Raw genomic sequence first — 19389 nt, forward strand, 5'->3', positions numbered from 1 at the left:
ATTTTCACTTTTTTCCCTCCTATAATGGTTGGGGAAAAGATTAAAACAAAGATTTTCAATGATATAGGATCTCTGAATCATATAATTTATTTTCATATGCACATTAGTATCTATGTTATTAAAATAACATAGCAATTGGTTTGCATACTGAACAAAATTAGCAGCTATTTAGGCTATACTTTTTCATGAAGTTATGCATATTTAATATCAAAGTTCACATCTAAAATGAAATATGCATCTTTGAATAATGGAGCAAAAACACTTGGAAGCTTTTAGAAAACTACAGTTTTATGATTAACTGAGTACTACAGAGTATCTAACTCTAAAAGAAAAACCTTCATTTAAAAATTCCGGCTTATTTCATTCATCTCAAAGGTGATGGACTTGTGTTACATATGACAAAAACTGGGCAAGTTAAAATACTGGAATCCCACTAGACTATAAATGGTACTAGAAAAATGAAATATTGGAACTAAACTAACCTAAGAGAGTTGAACTGTAAGATTAAGAAACCAAGGCCTAGGGAGATTAAATGATCTGCCCCTAGACAGATTCTGGGCTAAGACAGCATCACACACAAGGAAATCTGTTTATATCCACATAACTCACTCTCTGTGCCTGCTGGGGTCTCACTGGGGAGAAGAAATACCACAGGGAAGATGAGAGATCCTGGGCTGTAGGAGATAAATCACAAATCACCTGAATGGAAGGACAGAGCAATATTCCCCCAACGAAAATCATGCAAAGACTTTACAAGGGACAGAAGAGCATGGATAGCAAGGAACCAAAATCCTCCCCATGAAACGTGATTGGCCTGACTTTGTTCAGGACTCTTTGCTGCCTTCTCTTACCTACCTCCCTCTTCATAAGAGTGATTTTTTACATAAGTCTCTCCAAAACTTTGTGGACAATTGCAATCGGTATTAAATCTGCCACCATTAGCAACTTGAATTCCAAAAGCACCTCAATTCCAAACATGAGTACAAAAACAGACCTGGAACGAAGCTGTGTTGTGTTTTCTATCACACACCAAACAAGAAATGGGACTTCTGAAAGAGGTTCATGAGATCACTTCTCCCTTACCTGTCTCTCAGCAGCAAACTGTATTAGCAGTTACTTTCAGATACATTTCACACTCTCTCACCTCTCTCATCTTGGTTACCCTGGTCCTTCCACATGCAATCCATTCTCCAACCACCCTCCTTGTTCAAGAGGATTGCTACCAAGTCCAACAGGAATGACAGTTTCTCTCACAACTGTATGTGACTCTTTCTCAAACTTCTTTGCTTTTTGTATATTTTTGGCAGGTTTTATTTGGCTCTTGCTAATGTGATAGCTAGTCAATCTTAAGGGAAATACTGAATACTCGTTGGAAGGACCGGTGATGAAGCTCCAGTAGTTTGGTCATCTGATGTGAACAGATGACTCACTGGAAAAGTCCCTGATGCTGGGAAAGATTTAGGGCAGAAGGAGAAGACAGCATCAGAGGATGAGATGGCTGGATGGCATCACTGATGCAATGGACATGAACTTGGGCAAACTCTGGGAGATGGTGAGGGACAGGGAGGTCTGGCGTGCTGCAGTCCACGGGGTCACAAAGAGCTGGACAGAACTGGGTGACTGAACAACAACAATGTGATACTAATTCCCAAAGTTATCTATTCCATTCTACAAAACTTATGTTTCCATATGGCATTTTGAGTGTCCATATCTCAGAAATCAAAAGCAGTTTATAGAGCTTATGTCTTCAGTAATGATGCTGGCAAACAGTTTGCATCTTGTTATTATAGCACTTGGGCTTCCTTGGTGGCTTAGTGGTAAAGAATCCGCCTGCCAATGGAGGAGCCTCAGGAGACGCGTGTTCGATCCCTGGCTCGGGAAGACCCCTGGAGAAGGGAATGGGGACCCACCCCAGGATTCTCCCCTGGAGAATCCCATGGATGGAGGAGCCTGGCAGGCTACGGTCAATGGGGTCACAGAGTCGGACACCACTTAGTGACTGAGCAACAACAACAAAACCGCAGCACTTACTGTGTAATTAAAGTATCTAGAAATATAAACTAATAGACCACACAGTCAGGAAAGCCTAGGTCAGTGATTCTCGAAGCATGGACCACCCGGAACAGCATCAGCATCCAATCGTAGTAACTTGTTAGAAACTGAAATTTTGGTTCCCACTGCAGTTCTCGTGAGTTCAGAAACTCTAAAGAGTGGGGTCCAACAACCTGTGCATTCTGCATTTTAACAAAACCTCCACATTATTCCAGCGCATGCTCAAGCTCGAGAACCATCAGGCCAGGTTACATTGCAGTAATAGAATTTCAACAGTTTGAACAACAAAAGGTTATTTCTTGCTCATGCTACATATCAAACAAGAGTTGGCTAAGTCTCAACTACATGTCATCTTTATTTCAGACCTTAGGGTAATGGAGAAACATCTATTCAGATCTGCTGAATTGTCAAAGCAGAGAAAAAAAGAATATAGGACACTGTGTTCTGACTCAAAGTTTCTGCTCAAAAGAAAACATAAATCATTTCCACTCATATTTTATTAGCCAAAGCAAATCGAAGACCAGGCATGATGTTAATAGGTCAGTGAGTATAATGCTTCCCCAGGGAGAGACAGCAAAGGCTTTTAAACAATAACACAGCCTACCATAACACGCCAAGCATATTACTGTTGAAGATCAATTTTATTTGTTTACTATATTTAATAAAATTCAAGGCACAATTCCCCTTTCCTCCCAAATCCTACCATCACTTAGTCTTTCACATAATAACTTCAATGTTTCACTTTAAGTACGATAATTATTAAAATCTGTTGCTGATTTCAGAAACAGGCTTGTCTACAGCATATTAATCAGTATTTTATGTATATGCATAAATATGTGTATGTGCATTCTGAGCTCCTTTTTGTTCTAATTACTAAAGCATTCAGGAGTTTCACACTGTTCAGTTATGTATCCCAAGTGCCTACATCAGTGCATAGCACATAGGCCACTCAATAACAAGTTGAAAGAAAGAAATCTGTATCTGTCTAGTAACTGAAAACACTACTTTTGAGTAATAATATTTCTAATTGGGTATCATGTTTCTTGGACTCATTTTTTAACAGCAATTCTAAGCTTTTTAAAAATATTTAGTATCTAAAAATATGTTTATTTTAAAATCAGCTACCCCATTACATATTAACAACTCCCAGTGTTCAGCCTTAATATAAAATTTTATTAGTTTTTTCACTGATAATTTGGCATGAATTGACACTTAGACATAAGTGTGCATAAACAGGGATCTAAAAAGGAGTCTCTAATCTTTTCTGAATGAGAAGCTATCTTCAAATGAAATTTAACAGTGATTGTAATATAAGGCTATCAAGTCCAAAAAGCAGGAATGGGAATGCTGCTATAGACATGCTTATACTGAACTAGAAATTACAACTGAAAAAAAGAGGGTTTCCAAGGGACCGCTAGTGGTAAAGAATCTGCCTGCCAATGCAGGAGATGCAAGAGACGTAGGTTCAGTCCCTGGGCCGGGAAGATCCCCTGGAGAAGGAAATGGCAATCTGCTCCGGTACTCTTGCCTGGGAAATCCCATGGACAGAGAAGCCTGGCGGGCTACAGCCCATGAGGTGGCAAAGAGTTGGACACGACTGAGCGACCGAGCACACACAAGAGGTGAGACCGTAAAGTTCATAGGTCGGGGCATTATTCACACTCGTTCACGCAGTTAAATATTTCACCAACATTTACTCTGAGTCGACTATGGACCAGATAGGTTGTCAAGTGCTGGGGACAGCCAGTGTCCGTGTTCTCCAGGAGCTCACAACCCAGAGGGGTACACATATAAGTGACAGGAGCTACTGCACTGTCGGAAGCACTTTAATATGAAGCGCCCAGTGCTCAAGGGGCACACAGGAGGGGTGGCTAAGCCCGGCTTGGGCACGGCAGGCTACCCAGAAGAGAAGATGTACTCAAGAGGGCACAGGCAGGCAGAAGAGGAGGGAGAGAGCAGACAGCGACAGTCCATGTGGGACCTAGCCAAGGGAGAATCCTGGGCATTCCGGAACTGAAGAGGCTTAACCTGAGTGGCAAATGGAGGTAAGGAAACAGAGCAGAGAAGGGCTTGGCACAGGCCAAACGTGTCAAAAACAAGTTTGAGGGATCTCCCTGGTGGTCCAGTGGTTAAGACTCCAAGCTCCCAATGCAGGGGGCTTGGACTGATCCCTGGTCAGGGAACCAGATCCCACATGCTGCAACTGAGAGTTCGCATGTCACAGCTAAAGACTCCACACGCCGCAACCAAGACTGAGGGTCCCGCGGGCCACAACCAAGGCCGAGCTGGTGCAGGCAAATCAATTAATTCTAAAAAATGAGCTTGACAGGGGCTCTGTATCAACCTCGAGGGGTGGGATGGCGAGGAGATGGGAAGGAGGTTCAAAAGGGAGGGAATATATGTATACCTATGGGTGATTCATGATGAGGTTTGACAGAAAACAACAAAATTCTGTAGCGCGATTATCCTTCAATAAAAAAAAGACACATTTTAAAAACATGAGTTTGAAATTTACCTCTAAGGCAAAAGACCCCATGTCCCAGAACAGTGAAAGTGACTCAGTTGTGTCTGATTCTTTGTGACCCCATGGATAATATACAGTCCACGGAATTCTCCAGGCCAGAATACTGGAGTGGGTAGCCTTTCCCTTCTCCGGGGCATCTTCCCAATCCAGGGATCGAACCCAGGTCTTCTGCATTGCAAATGGATTCCTTACCAATTGAGCTATCAGAGAAGACATGACCAGACCTGTGTTTAACAAAGATATTCCAAGTGTAGCTTTCATGACTTAGTATTGAATCCCATCTTGTTGCTTATTTTTAAACTTCAATCTCACTTAATAGCATCTGTTTGAACTTTTAAAATATCAACTTAGAAACTGAATTCTGTTAAAGCCATCTAAAAACTTATACTGCCCTTTAAGATAATAGATTAAATTACACATCAACTTTAAGACATTTTAATACATTCTGCCGGATTAACGAATTGGTTTTAAAATGACTCTTTTCAAAACTAAACGAGGCCAAAAAGTATCAAGCTTTAAGATACTATAAAATTCAAATAATTAATACCAGTTAAAAGCCAAAAAAAGAGCAAAAAACAAAAAATACCTCTATTTCTTGCTTTGGAATCAGGAATTCATCTAGACTATCTCTGCCAAAGAAAGTAACCTCATTTGCAGCATCCATAATGTAGTTGTAGATATTGCTCTGTGTGCATACAATTAATAAAGTCACAGAATTTATTTACTGTTGGGAACATAGAAGGATGCTGAAAACCAAGACTGCCAATAAGGCACATTGGATGGAAGAGTTATATACCTTCGTGTAATTAACGTCACATCCAGTTCTCTTGTTACTGCGATTTTCTTCCCAGCCCAATCCTAACGTTGAACATTCAGACACTCTTTAGTTTTCCTGCCATCGGCTGTAGTTTATTCAAACTCCTCTTGCAGGTTACAGGAAAATTGTGTTGTTTTCGAAGTGCTCTCAGTTTTTATGAATAGGTTTCTTCACAAAGGTCCCTTCTATGAGGATGACATGAGAAATCTTAAGTGTGATGACCCTTATCAGCTTTGTAGTTCCAATTCTGTGGATCTTTTTTTGGCAGAGTTGGGCAGGGGAAAGGAAGATTAGGGTACTGATTACAGGAATAACCTGATATTTTTGAAAACTGTAGAAAAAAATGTTCAATTTTCCTTCAAGCTTTATAAGAAGTAAAATTACCAAGGTAGAAAATGAGAATAAAAAGGCTTTATCAAACTTCTGGAAAAGCCAAGTTTTTTGAATATACACATAAAATGTGACAACAGATTTATATGCAAACAGTCACACTTATCTTAAAAGCAAAACAAAATCCTCTCTAACCAGCTTAAACGAGGAACAGGGAGGAACTAAAGGTCATCCAAAACTATTGGGAAGGCCCATATTCTTTCAAAGGCTTCCACTGTAAAATAGAGTTCAGTAAACAAAAACAAAGCCATCTGGAAAGTATTTCTTAGATATCGATCCCGTGACATTGATAATTTCGAAATGCAGGAGAAAGAAAACACGGCTACTCCTACTTGGCCAGTGTTCCATTTACTTTATCAGAGCCAACAACGTTAATGACTTAGAACAGTCTTAGGGTTATCATGAATTTCAGTCTTAAGGTTATCATGAATTCCAACAGAAAAGATCAGTCATCCACAAATAGGTCAGTAGATAAATATGGCCCGATATACTGAGAGGTTAATTCCTTTCCTTCTAGTGAGTATTCTCCCAGTTTAGACTCCATAATTGATCAGGCCAAAGACAGTCTGAAAATCTCATTTTTAATTCCGGCTCTTTCACTAAATAGTTACAAGATCTTAAAATGAAACTTCTGTTTTTCATCCTTAGTTTCTCTAAATATAACACAAAAAGATGAAATTGAATGATCCTGAAGATTCCTTACAACTTAAAAATTCTGATACAGACTATTATCTGCAAATTTTCATGATTTGCTCCAACTTGATACAGTTACAACCTGCTTCTGGGTTCTCAAATTTAAATATAATTCAACCAATACTAAATTGATATGAAATGGGTTTAAACATTCAGTTTGAGGGGCTACTGAAGATATCTCTTTATAGATTTTAAGTAGAAAAATATTATAAAATTAACATTCTACCCAAAGTAAAGTACCTTCTAATACAAATGGACAAACTAAATACTCAAATCTTCAAAATTATATTTTTACCTTCAGATAGCTTATCTATTTCTATGTGCGTGTCCAGTCACTCAATTGTGTCTGACTCTTTGTGACCCTATGGACAGCAGCCCACCAGGCTCTTCTTTACCATGAGTTTTTCAGGCAAGAATACTGGAGTGGGTTCCCGTTTCCTCCTCCAGGGGATCTTCCCACCCAGGAACTGAACCTGCGTCTCCCATGCATCCTACACTGCAGGCAGATTCTTCACCACTGTGCCACCAGAAAAGCCCACCTATTTCTGTATTGGTCTAATAATTTCTATGTGTAAAAATTACCTGAGATCTGCTGAACTAAGTACAGCAAATAACCAAGCCCCGTTGAAATAAGAATAGAGCATACCGCTTATAGTACCGTCTACGGGCTTCCCAAGTAGTCGTGCCAGTGGCAAAGAACATACCTGCTAACGTAGGAGACGTAAGAGATGCAGGTTCGATTCCTGGATTGGGAAGGCCCTCTGGAGGAGGGTATGGCAACCCACTCCAGTATTCTTGCCTGGAGAAGCCCATGGACAGAGGAGCCTGGCGGGCTACAGTCCATAGGGTTGCAACGGGTTGGACACAACTGAAGTGACTTTGTATGCATGCACCATCTATACTTGTTATAAGCTGACTTTCTGCAATATGCTCTTGCTTTACCAGTTTGGAAAGGTGGAACATACTCATGCAATACTTTATAGGAAAATATCTTAGACTATTTAATATATCTATGTTCTAATGTCTAACAAGAAACCATCTTAAAACATTCAATGAGCCTACATTAGAAATGCTTAAAAATATATCAAAGATACTAGCAAGATCACACACACGCATATTTAGGATTATATATGCTATTTCTCAGAGATGTGCAAAACTGATGTACAGGCACATCTAAGTAGCTCTAATTAAATATTAATTCTTTGCTTAAATACCATCCTAGCTAGTGTCCATTGGGTCAATTTCCCTGATGGCTCAGAAGGCGAAGAATCTGTCTGCAGTGCAGGAGACTTGGGTTCGATCCCTGGGTTGGGAAGATCCCCTGGAGAAGGGAATAGCAACCCACTCCAGTATTCCTGCCTGGAGAATTCCATGGACAGAGGAGCTGGCGGGCTACAGTCCCTGGGGTCACAGAGAGTCGGACACAACTCAGTGACTAACACTTTTACTTTTCATTAGTGAACATCCCTTGTAATTTTATATTTTCCTTTGCATATGTAAACTGAAATGGTGCTGAGTCAAAAGCAACAATATTATTTAAAATACAGAAAATAATCTTCTGTTCTGTGCCACATAATTAGGGTCCCTGTGGAGGCTGGCAGTAGGGAAAGTGGGAAGAAAACTAAAATCCAAACTGTCTTGGTTTTTCCCACCAGGACTCGAAAAATGTATTTTTTCTTCCAACAAGTTTATATGTATGGGCTACATTCTAGGTTTTCAGTATCCTGCCAGGCAAACTTCTAATACACAGAGTGATTTTTTGGCAACAATGCATCAAAACTCTACATGTTCAGAGTCGGTCCAGTGCCCTTTCCTAAAACATATGGTCACCTAACAGCCAAGTCGCTGAGAGGTAGGCTTTGACCTCATGGAGCCTGTAGCGGTTGCTAGCACTTAAATACAGGAATTTACTTTTGACTTCAAGCCATGCCTTGTTCTGCATCTCTTTTTTTTTTTTTTTTTTTTTTTTCAGAAAATAGGAAGGGGATTCAAACTCCAGAGGCAAAATTCCAAGAGGTTAAAGAGGAGGGAGAGTCTAGTGAAAACACAAAAGACAATCGCACAGCAGGACAGAAGAAAATAACAGTCTTGTATTCAGTTTGAAATAAAATTACCCAATGTAATAGTAACACTTTACAGACTTTTTTTTTTTAGTAGAAAAATTGTCGGGGCCTCAACATGGAGACAAGGGCTTCTCAAATATCCATTCATTTAAATAAAACAAAAATGAAGGAAAGGTTAAAGATGATTTGCTCTAGAAATACAACAGATGCTTCTTAGACTTCCCTAGGGGAAAAAAAAGATTTCTCCAGAAAGCAGTGCACTTACAAGTCATATTTTATGAATGTCTTGTCTAGCCTTCTGTAATATGAGGACAGGGAGCTGAAAATGTGGTATTTATTTCTTTAGAGTTCATTCACTCCTGCTACTAATTCTACACTTGAGTCAGGTCAGAGTACCTATCACAAGACAAGACATTTGGACCTTTATGAAAAAGTCAGTCAGAAAGGTACAAGGTAGGGAAGTACCGGTGGAACCTGAGGGAGACGCGTACGGAGCAGAGCACTGGGGAGCTGGCAAGTGAAGCAGTGGGGACGGGGAGGACAGCTCAGAGTCTGCTTAGAGCTAAATCCTGACTCACTTGATTGTTCATTTCAAATAAGGCTGGGTTTAGCCCTGACGGCTGCAGCACTAACTCACAGATTCACAGTTAGCATTTTCGCTTTTGCCTACCAGGTCAGGGAATTGTTGGCAGAATAGTGGGAGCTGGGCCCTGAGGGAATGTGGGAAAGAAAATCAGACACTGAGAAGGGTTTCATTTTTAGCGTTCAGCAGCTTTCAGACTGGCAAGTTTTGCTGACATTTCTAGCTTGGGAGGGGAAGGCTTCCTGAATTACTGCCACACCCATTCCACCCACTCTAAAGACTGGTCTGAAGACCTATATTCCCCAAAACAGTACAAAATACATCTCATAAATCTCATATCTGGTATCCTTGTTTAAAAATACTCAAGTTTCATTTACTTCTGCTAGTAAAAGTAAACCATTAGCATAGAACTCTATCTACACCATTAGCATGGAACTCAAACACCCAAAGTAAACAATATTTACCAAACAATGTCTGGGGAGAAAACATAGATAAACAATAAGAAGGGACCTGAATAGACTAAAAGGACGTTAGCTAATGTACCTGGTCCTCTGCCTCTTCCTCTATAAGACAGGAGGGGGAATAATTTAAATAACATAAATGCATCTATCAAGAGCAATGCCTGGAACGAGACAGGTATTCAGTACAAGTTAAGCTCCTTTCTCCTTTTCCCTAGGGTTGTTTTTTTTTCTTTCTTTTTTTTTTTTTTTACTATTTACAGTTTTCTCCTTTTTCCTCCCTGGTGTTTGGAACTTTGTTCTGAACCTATAATCTCAGCCTTTAAAAATCTATGTGCAGATTCCAAAGGGTGATATCCATTTTGTGAACAATATTATATATTTGTTCTATTTTTCTTTATAATCATAGTCTTTTAGAAGGACTAAAGACTGGTAGAACCACGAATATCAATGAACGAGGGAATGAAAATATCTAAAACAATAATAAAAATAAACAGCAAGGAATAAAGGATCCTAGGACAGGATAGTACCCGTGAAGTCAGTTATGGTCAAGAAGATTAAAAAGACCTCTGACTAACAGCGTGGGTAGGTAATAATAACATCTATATGGTGTTTCATTTGATCCTCACAACATTCATTTTACAGATAAAAAGACAGGTTTAGAAAGTAATCTTGTCCAGGGTAGATCAGCTAATAATTTATTAGAGAAGGAACCAAAATGAGAATCAAAGACTTCTAAATCTAAGACTTCATTAAGTTCAGCATAATCACAAAAGTAATTACAGCTTGCTTATAAGTGACTTTCTAAAGATTAAAATTAATAGAGTGGTGATACAATGCATGGTACAACTTTCTTTTCTTCATTGATACTAGAATCATGAAAACCTGACAGACATCCATAGTAAGTTAATGTCACCATACTGTAGTTCTAGGGAGCTGCAGGGAGTTGATATCAATCAACCGAACCCAATAAGACTGAAATTAGTGACATATATTTTAGTCCTGCTGTAAAATTTTGAAGGGGGCTTTTATTCTAAGGATTATAGTTAAGAAGGAAGTAATCAAAAGTGATATTTTAAAAGTAAACTGATAGGTCATCTGATACAAGAAAAGTATTTTATAGCTGAGAATCCACCTAGAAGAAACCAAATTGAGACTTTTACAGATGTTTCTTCAGGTGCATATAATTTGAATCTGAGAAAAACTGAAATTCTTGTTAAAAAAAGAAAATCAACATAAATCTGTAGTCTAAGAATAATGACAGCTAATATTTTTTCAGAAAATGTTATTTTTTATAACTTTTTTTAAGTTTATGGGATTGTGAAGGCTATGAAACAATTTTAATAATAAACAGAAGAGTTTGACAAGTCATATAAATCAAAACTAGATGTGAAAGTGTTTATATGTTGACAAATAAAATAAAAAAGCAAAAATTAATGGAAAGATTCAGAATATGACCATAAATCATAATTTACCACCAATCATATGGTTTTAAGTGTGAATAGGAGTCTATCTCCTCACATTAAGGGGTTGTAACTTCTGAATTAAAAGTTCTAAAGGAAAAGTTCTGTTATAAGCTGTAGGACAGACTACTGAGTTCTACTGATCCGGCTAACTGAATAGTCTGAGTAGTTTTTAAAACAATATAATTCTTCCTTAAAACTAGCCATTTTTTAAGACCAATTTTGGAATTTATAATCCTATCAATATAAAAATTTAAGCATGAACAATGATTTTTAACATACAAATCTAAGTAAATTTCTTAGAAACTTAGAAAAACAAAGAATTTAAACTGCTTAAGACTCAGATAGGCATCTTAACCAGAATTGTCTTTTCAGTCTAGATGCTATCTGAAATCTAGACATCCAAGAGAAAAACCTCAAACAGCTGGAATCCAGCTTAGATACACAAAATAAATCACTTCTGACTGCAATCCACTCTGAAAAGCTCTCATTGGGTTTCCACAAGCAACAAAACAAATAAAACAAAGAAGGTCAGCACTAGTAAACTGGGTTTACTAATTGTGCAGCAGGAGAAAAAACACAAAAGCAACAAAAGACAGATCAGAACTCTGTGAGATCCATGACCATCTATTCAAGATCTCTGACCCTTAAGGTCAGAATTCTGTTCCTGATGTACTTGTGAAATAAAGATAAAGAAGGTTTTCTCATCCTAGTTCAAAGTCTTAAATCATTCATTGAAAATGTAAGTCATTTAAGATGTGTCAGTTGATAAAGTGTGTATAATGAACAAGTCAGGTAAATATTCATGTTCAGACCTTTAAAACAGAGTAGATTCTTTAAAAGAGTAGATTCTTCATCTTCCCTGAAAGTAAACAAGGCTTTACTTGGCTACCCTGTAATCCAGAGCACACTGTCTTACAGGAAAACAGAGTATTGATCATGACCCTTAGTTTCATGTATTATTTTTGAAATGTACACCATACATAAAATTCTCTATATTCATGAAAATTTTTATGTATCACCAAAAACAATCATGAAATCTAAGCTGTGAATTAAACACGCAGTAAGCTTAGAAAACTGTTTGCAGTTTACTGTTATCTTCAGTGGGAAGAAAATACCTTTCCAATGAAACATGTTTTCTTCCAAAACACTTTTTTTATATAATAAAACTCCCACAACCATGTGAAATAAGACATAGTATGTCTTCCATACTTTAAAAGGGGATGGACAAGAACACTTATCTCCTGTGAGAAAGGGAGAGTTAGCAAGGAATTTCTTCCTCGTCATTTAGGACTCTCTCAGTTCAATAATCATCTTTTCTTAGGTGCCTAAATAAATGAAACAAATGGGTGAGAATTTTTTTCATCCACCTGCTCCCCATAAAGGAACTGGAACTCCAATTTAAAAATACTACTTTTCATTAAACTGTTAATATATAACATATATTTTAGGTGAATGCATAATTAGACTTCACTTATCACTTCATGGAAGAGTTTCCCTGTAGTTTGGATATGGATCATTTTTAAAGTCATTATTTAATTTGTTATAATATGTTTCTGTTTTAGGTTTTGGGTTTTTGGCCACAAGGCATGCGGGATCTGTGCTCTATGACTAGGTATCAAAGCCGCACCCTCTACACTGGAAGACAAACTCTTAACCACTGGACTGTCAGGGAAGCCCCTCCCTGTGTGTGGCAGTCACTCAGTCTGACTCTCTGCGACCCTGTGGACTGTAGCCCAGCCTCCAGGCTCCTCTGTCCATGGGGTTCTCCAGGCAAGAACACTGGAGTGGGTTGCCATTCCCTTCTCCAGGGGATCTTCCTGACCCACGGATCGAAGTCGGGTCTCCAGCATTGAAGGCAGATTCTTTACCGTCTGAGCCTGAAAACTACAGCAATTATGACTTCTGCCCTCTCCAATTTGTTTTCTTGCATTACCCTCATCATATGCCACGAGTGCCCCCAAATCCCATTCTACTGCTCCTCAACCTTTGTCCTCACCGGTGTCAGTTATTTAAACTCTCAGTTCAAGATGTACTTAAAAAATCAGTATACATAAAAAGAAATCATTTTGAAGAGATAAGGATCCAAGGATGGTGACTGCTAGATACACACTTAATACCATTCGCCCTAGAGTTCTCCCTTAGGAGCAGAAACCCATTATGCAGTAAGGCATTTATCCAGAATAAAAGACCACAATCCCCAGTTTGTATGGCCACGTGACTAAATCCTGAGCAATGAAAGGAGAGCAGAAGTGTTGTGTGGCGCTTTGTCTAAAGAAAGCTGGTTGCAGTGGGAGGAGTCTCTTTTCCTACCTCTGGTCAGTTACGTTACTGCTGGCCTGTAAGACAGATAACAAAGGCTGGGGTTCTCACAGCCATCTTAGCACAGGGAGTCATCTTAAGAATGAAGTTTAGAGACCTCCCTGCTGGCCCAGTGACCAAGACTCAGTGCTCCCAAGGCACGGGCCCTAGGTTCGATCACTAGTCAGGGTACTAGATCCCACATGCCACAGCTAAAGGAGAAAAAAAAAAAAGGCCACACGTGCCAGCAGCCAAATAAGTATTTTTTCAAAAAAAGGAAAAAGAATGAAGCTTATTCAGAAGGGTGGTGAAAGAGTGAGCAAGGACTCAGTGACTGGGGAGTTACTGCATCAGCCCTGCACCGCCTACCTGGAGTCCTCTGATGTAAGAAATAAATTTATCTCATGTTTAAGCCACTGTATTTTGAGTTTTTCAGTCCTAAGCACTGAAGCCAATTCTAGTAATCCATGAGACTGAGAAAATAAGAAATAGAATGCAAGAAAGAAAAAGTTTTATTTTTTATGGGTGATATTCTTCCTAAGACCACGCTAAACCAGTTTAGCATAATGGTTAGGAGCATCTGGGTCCACGTCTGACTCTGCCACTTACAGCAGTGACTTAATTAACCTTCTCTATACCTCAGCTCGGAGAAGGCAATGGCACCCCACTCTGTTACTCTTGCCTGGAAAATCCCATGGACGGAGGAGCCTGGTGGGCTGCAGTCCATGGGGTCACTAGGAGTCAGACATGGCTGAGCGAATTCACTTTCACTTTTCACTTTCATTTTTCACTTTCACGCATTGGAGAAGGAAATGGCAACCCACTCCAGTGTTCTTGCCTGGAGAATCCCAGGGAGCGGGGAGCCTGGTGGGCTGCCGTCTATGGGGTCGCACAGAGTCAGACACGACTGAAGCGACTCAGCAGCAGCAGCTTACCTCACTCAGCTTTGGGCTTCCCAGGTGGCTCAGTGGTAAAGAATCTGCCTGCCAGTGCAGGAGATTCCAATTTGATCCCTGGGTCAGGAAGATCCCCTGAAGAAGGATCTTCTCAAACATGTACAAGCTCCAACACTGTAATATGGGCTCAGTTAAATATATCTGTTTAATAAGAGGCAATTTACTCCACTAGGAAATTTTGGAAACATATTTCCAAGAGAGGATAATGACATCATTTGATAAGAAAACAATTTTTATTTTGTTTTACCACTTTATAGGTTAAATGAATCATTAAAGAGAAAGACTTATTAGTAACTTTTCACATTACATTAGTAGTTTATTAATGTGATCATATGATCATTAACTCAAAGCATATAAAACTTTGATGTATTTTCTTTAAGCAGCATCAGACACTTCAGTTCAGTTTAGTTCAGTCGCTCAGTCGTGTCCGACTCTTTGCGACCCCATGAATCGCAGCACGCCAGGCCTCCCTGTCCATCACCAACTCCCGGAGTTTACTCAAACTCATGTCCATCGAGTCGGTGATACCATCCGGCCATCTCATCCTCTGTCGTCCCCTTCTCCTCCTGCCCCCAATCCCTCCCAGCATCAGGGTCTTTTCCAATGAGTCAACTCTTCGCATGAGGTGGCCAAAGTATTGGAGTTTCAGCTTCAGCATCAGTCCTACCAATGAATGCCCAGGACTTATCTCCTTCAGGATGGACTGGTTGGATCTCCTTGCAGTCCAAGGGACTCTCAAGAGTCTTCTCCAACACCACAGTTCAAAAGCATCAATTTTTTGGCACTCAGCTTTCTTCACATTCCAACCCTCACATCCATACATGACCACTGGAAAAACCATAGCCTTGACTAGATGGACCTTTGTTGGCAAAGTAATGTCTCTGCTTTTTAATATGCTATCTAGGTTGGTCAAAACTTTCCTTCCAAGGAGTAAGCGTCTTTTAATTTCATGGTTGCAATCACCATCTGCAATGATTTTGGAGCCCAAAAAAATAAAGTCTGACACTGTTTCCACTGTTTCCCCACCTATTTACTGGGAAACTTAATTTCAATGTGTCCATTGATCAATCTACCACATTAACAAACAGAATTCTATAGTCCTTAGATGGTAGATGTTTCATTTGACTTAAAATTTTGCACTGCTTTCACTCATAGTACTAACTGTTTCTCTTACCCATCCTGGTACACTCCTGACCTCATCCTACTGATACTGAGATTATTAAAGTCTATCTCTAACAGGTATACTCCATTCCAAACACCAACACACATACAAACCAAAAGGGATGTCGACATAACAATAATGTTTCAATCAACTTGTATTATTGTTCAATCAGTAAACCACCTTTGCTGAGTACATATTACCTGTTTTACCTTGCCTATAATCTGAACCCCATCTGGAAAACATGTTTTGTTTTTTTTTGTTGCCTCTTTCCCTTCAGTAAAACTAGGTGTTCTTTAAAGACACACATGTCCTGCGCTGGCTTAGTGACAGCTGCTTGTTTACTTAAAATTTTCTTCCCTATTCACTATTTTTAGCTCTATTCCATTATCCTCAGTTCATTAGTATACATCTTGATCATTTAAGACTCACACCTTTCAGTCATACCACCCCGTGCCTCCTCGACACTCCTGTATTTACCAACCTCTCTGTCATTCTCCTTTATTTATCAGAGGCCTTAGAACTTAACTTGAAGTCTTTCTCTCAACTCCAAATCCTTCCGTTATTCAGGATGACTTCAACATTCACATGTGTGATCCATGTGAATGAATCTGCCCTTTTCAGTCCAGTAACTCCAACTCACTTCCACAAATCTACTTCCAAAGTCACTACAATAATCTTGCCATCCTAACTGCTCAGGAATAATTTACTCAAGCAGTTTATCTTATTTCCACCTTCTCCTTTACTTCAAATTCTCTTGATGAATCACTCCCACCATGAAGGGGTCTTTGGCCTGCTAAGAGACTTCCAATTCATTAGTTTCATATTTCTTCCCATACATGGGAAGAAATTTCTTCTCATTTACATGCTTTCTTTCATCATGATCTTCCTTATCCAGCTTAAATTCTATGACATTAGGAAGCACTCGGCTACCCTAAGTTCTTTTTCCATCAATCCTTGCATCAACTCCATTGGCAAAACTGCAACCATACATGCAACTATCTACTTTCTCCACAACTATAATGAAGCAAGTGTGCAATGCTAGGGAAAGGTATGCAATAAAATATGGTCGGCATGCCCAAACGCATCCTGAACACAGCCCAGCAATCCTACCCTCTTATTCTAATCTACACAAAACAAATATTGCAAATCCTCTGAATTCTACCCAAGCCTTTGGCTCCCTCTCCTTAGTTTCATCCAAGATCATACCTTCTACTTTACTGAGAAACATAACAGCTAACAGACATGGTTTTCCAAAAGGAAGCTGAGGAGCTTCAAGTCTGCCCGCTTCTGCCCTGCACCATTTTCTCCTTATTTCCTCCTATTACATATGAACATGCGGTAAGCTGTTTACAATGAGGATAGAGAGAGAGACAAGAAGAGAGCCTAAAACCAATCTTTGAAGAATTCCAAAATCTGATGGGTGAGTAAAAGAGAATGACGTTCCAAATCAAACCACAAATTTTGTACTAAAAACAAACCAGCTACATTTTGTGTGTGTGTGTGTGTGTGTGTGTATTCACACACTTCAACTACATTTTGTGTGCATATATACATTCACAAATATACACACACACATATACATATATTTATACAAGAAGTTGGTTTTGAAGGCAAATATAACTCTAGGCTTTTCCAACAATATTAAACGTTAGTCCTTTGATAGATGAAATTTAGCAATGTTATTGTTACCAAGGTCAAAAGAAATCCTCTCCCCTGTGGAAATGAAATAATCTACTTAACGGAATTTTACTAGTCCAGGGTGGGGGAGAAACATGAAATTATTACCCTTTGCAGACATAAAACTTTCTCCTTGGAACAAAGATAGCTCTCGCTCATCAAGAACATATGTAGATTTAAGATCTTTTACTATAAACAGTAGGCTTCAGGCTTGGGTGGTCTGTGTTATGTCCAATAATATATGAATTGGCCTATTCTCAAAATAAATATTTCCTTTTTCATTACTCTGAGTCATGTTAAAGATTTGATCTCTGTGTCCAAGAACAGAAAGATTTTCATACAAAATTTTTAGCTAAAAGTCAATATATTCAATAGACAGTTCAGGACACTACTCCTAATTAAAATGAATATAAAAAGATCTTAAACACTTTTCTCTGTATCAAAAGAACACTCTGAGTAAACTGGGAAGATGCTTAATGAAAATAAGTCCTCTTTATGCATACAATGATACTTTTTGTATAGTGTTTTATAAAGAGTTATGACCTAGGGAATGAAATGAACACATAATACCCTATGCTCCTACTTTCTCTCAGATATAATGTATTACTATTTGTCACAGTATACAAGTCATCTAAAAACTGGCTTAAAGGTAAATATGTGTTTCATTTTCTTTAAATATTATATCAAAATGACAGCTGATTAGGTGAAATCTGCTTAAAATATACATGAATTTATATAAATGATACATAACAACAATTTTTAAGATGTCTTCAGATCCTTATCAAAATTTAGTGTAAGTAAGAGAAAAAGTAGCATTCAAATGAAAGGAAACATGTTCTTTTTTTGGAAGAATAGGAGGAGAAAACACTGAAGGGTAATGTACTCCATTTACATATAATGGAGCAAAATGGCTTCATGAAACCATCCAAAGAATTGTTTTTCTCTTTTAGGATGAAAAGAGCACAGTATTCTTCATGCATGATAGGAACTTGGTCTGACTCAGGATTTGTTTCCATACCTGCTTAGTGAGTTGGCCAGAAAATATTCGAAAGTCATAACAAAGACATATCATCAGAAGATCAAGATTCCAATATCACTATGACCAGATGTGTAGAACTAAAAATCTTGGCTTCTAGCTGCATCTCTCACTATTGGTCTATAAAACGAGCATTAAGTATTATTTGTTCTAGCTCTAAACTTCCTCCATCTAAAAGAGCTGATCTAAGTGTGAAACACTTTCTCTATGGAGAGTTAATGAACATTATGAAGAAATGTTTTAGCTGAGATTGGCTCTTTTCCAGATGGTACATATGGACCCAGATGTCCACTCACCTCTTACATAATTAGACTCTCAACAACTGCAGTTGAGAATACTGACAATACTTCTCTCTATATACAATTAATGTACTTTTTATATTATTATCTAAATGAAAGAAAATTTTACATTAGTAAACTTCTTAAGTAATACTACAGTTTTCCTAATTGAGAATTTGTGACAAACACCATAGCCATTTTATAATTGTACAGATCATTACTGCTTTGGGAAATGGGGGAAAAAAAACCACATCATTAATACTGAGGAAAGTAAGAGTTTGAATCCAAAAGAGTTTGAGTTTGAGTCCAAACATTATGCAGCTATTAAACACGTTAAGTCTAAATAAACAGAAATCTAATATGTTAAAGGGGGAAAAATACATACTTAAGAAAACTATATGCTTTTAAAAAAGAGAGAATGGAAAATAAAGAACACATGCTAAATTATTCTAGTTAAAATATGAAAACAGAGCATTTTCTTTTCTCTTCTATTGTAAGACACTAACAGAAAAGCCATGAGCATGTGATAACAAGAAATCTTTCATGCACTTGTAGTAAACTTTGAAGGTTATCACTTAAATGTTAGCGACTGCCTTATAAAACAAATATCTCATCAACCCTGGGATTTGTCCATGTGGGAAGAACATATGTTTTCCATTACCAATTTCTTAAAAAATAGCACTCTTCAATATTTCTGTTACTCATACTCCTTATTCTATTATGATACAAAACCTTGGGTTTATCATTAAAACAATTGACTTACATTGTAAATCAATTATCTTCCAAATAAAAAAATAATAACTTGATAAATATTTTATTACAATGTTATTTCAAATGGATCAAAATTCTGGATAATGTACTGTTATTTCATATATTAATTAAAATAGCCTTAATTACTCAAGAACTCAACACTCTGATTATGACATGGCCTCACTC

At 38.2% G+C, this 19389-nt stretch overlaps 1 protein-coding gene across 1 annotated transcript in view; it reads right to left on the minus strand.

Moving 5' to 3' along the window:
* Positions 1–19389, minus strand: part of TMEM135 (transmembrane protein 135) — a 255523-nt gene that overhangs the window by 40515 nt on the left and 195619 nt on the right. The gene's annotated exons all lie outside the window — the stretch shown is intronic.

Source organism: Odocoileus virginianus, chromosome 28 (genome assembly GCF_023699985.2).
Source record: "Odocoileus virginianus isolate 20LAN1187 ecotype Illinois chromosome 28, Ovbor_1.2, whole genome shotgun sequence".
Taxonomy (NCBI): Eukaryota; Metazoa; Chordata; class Mammalia; order Artiodactyla; family Cervidae; genus Odocoileus; species Odocoileus virginianus.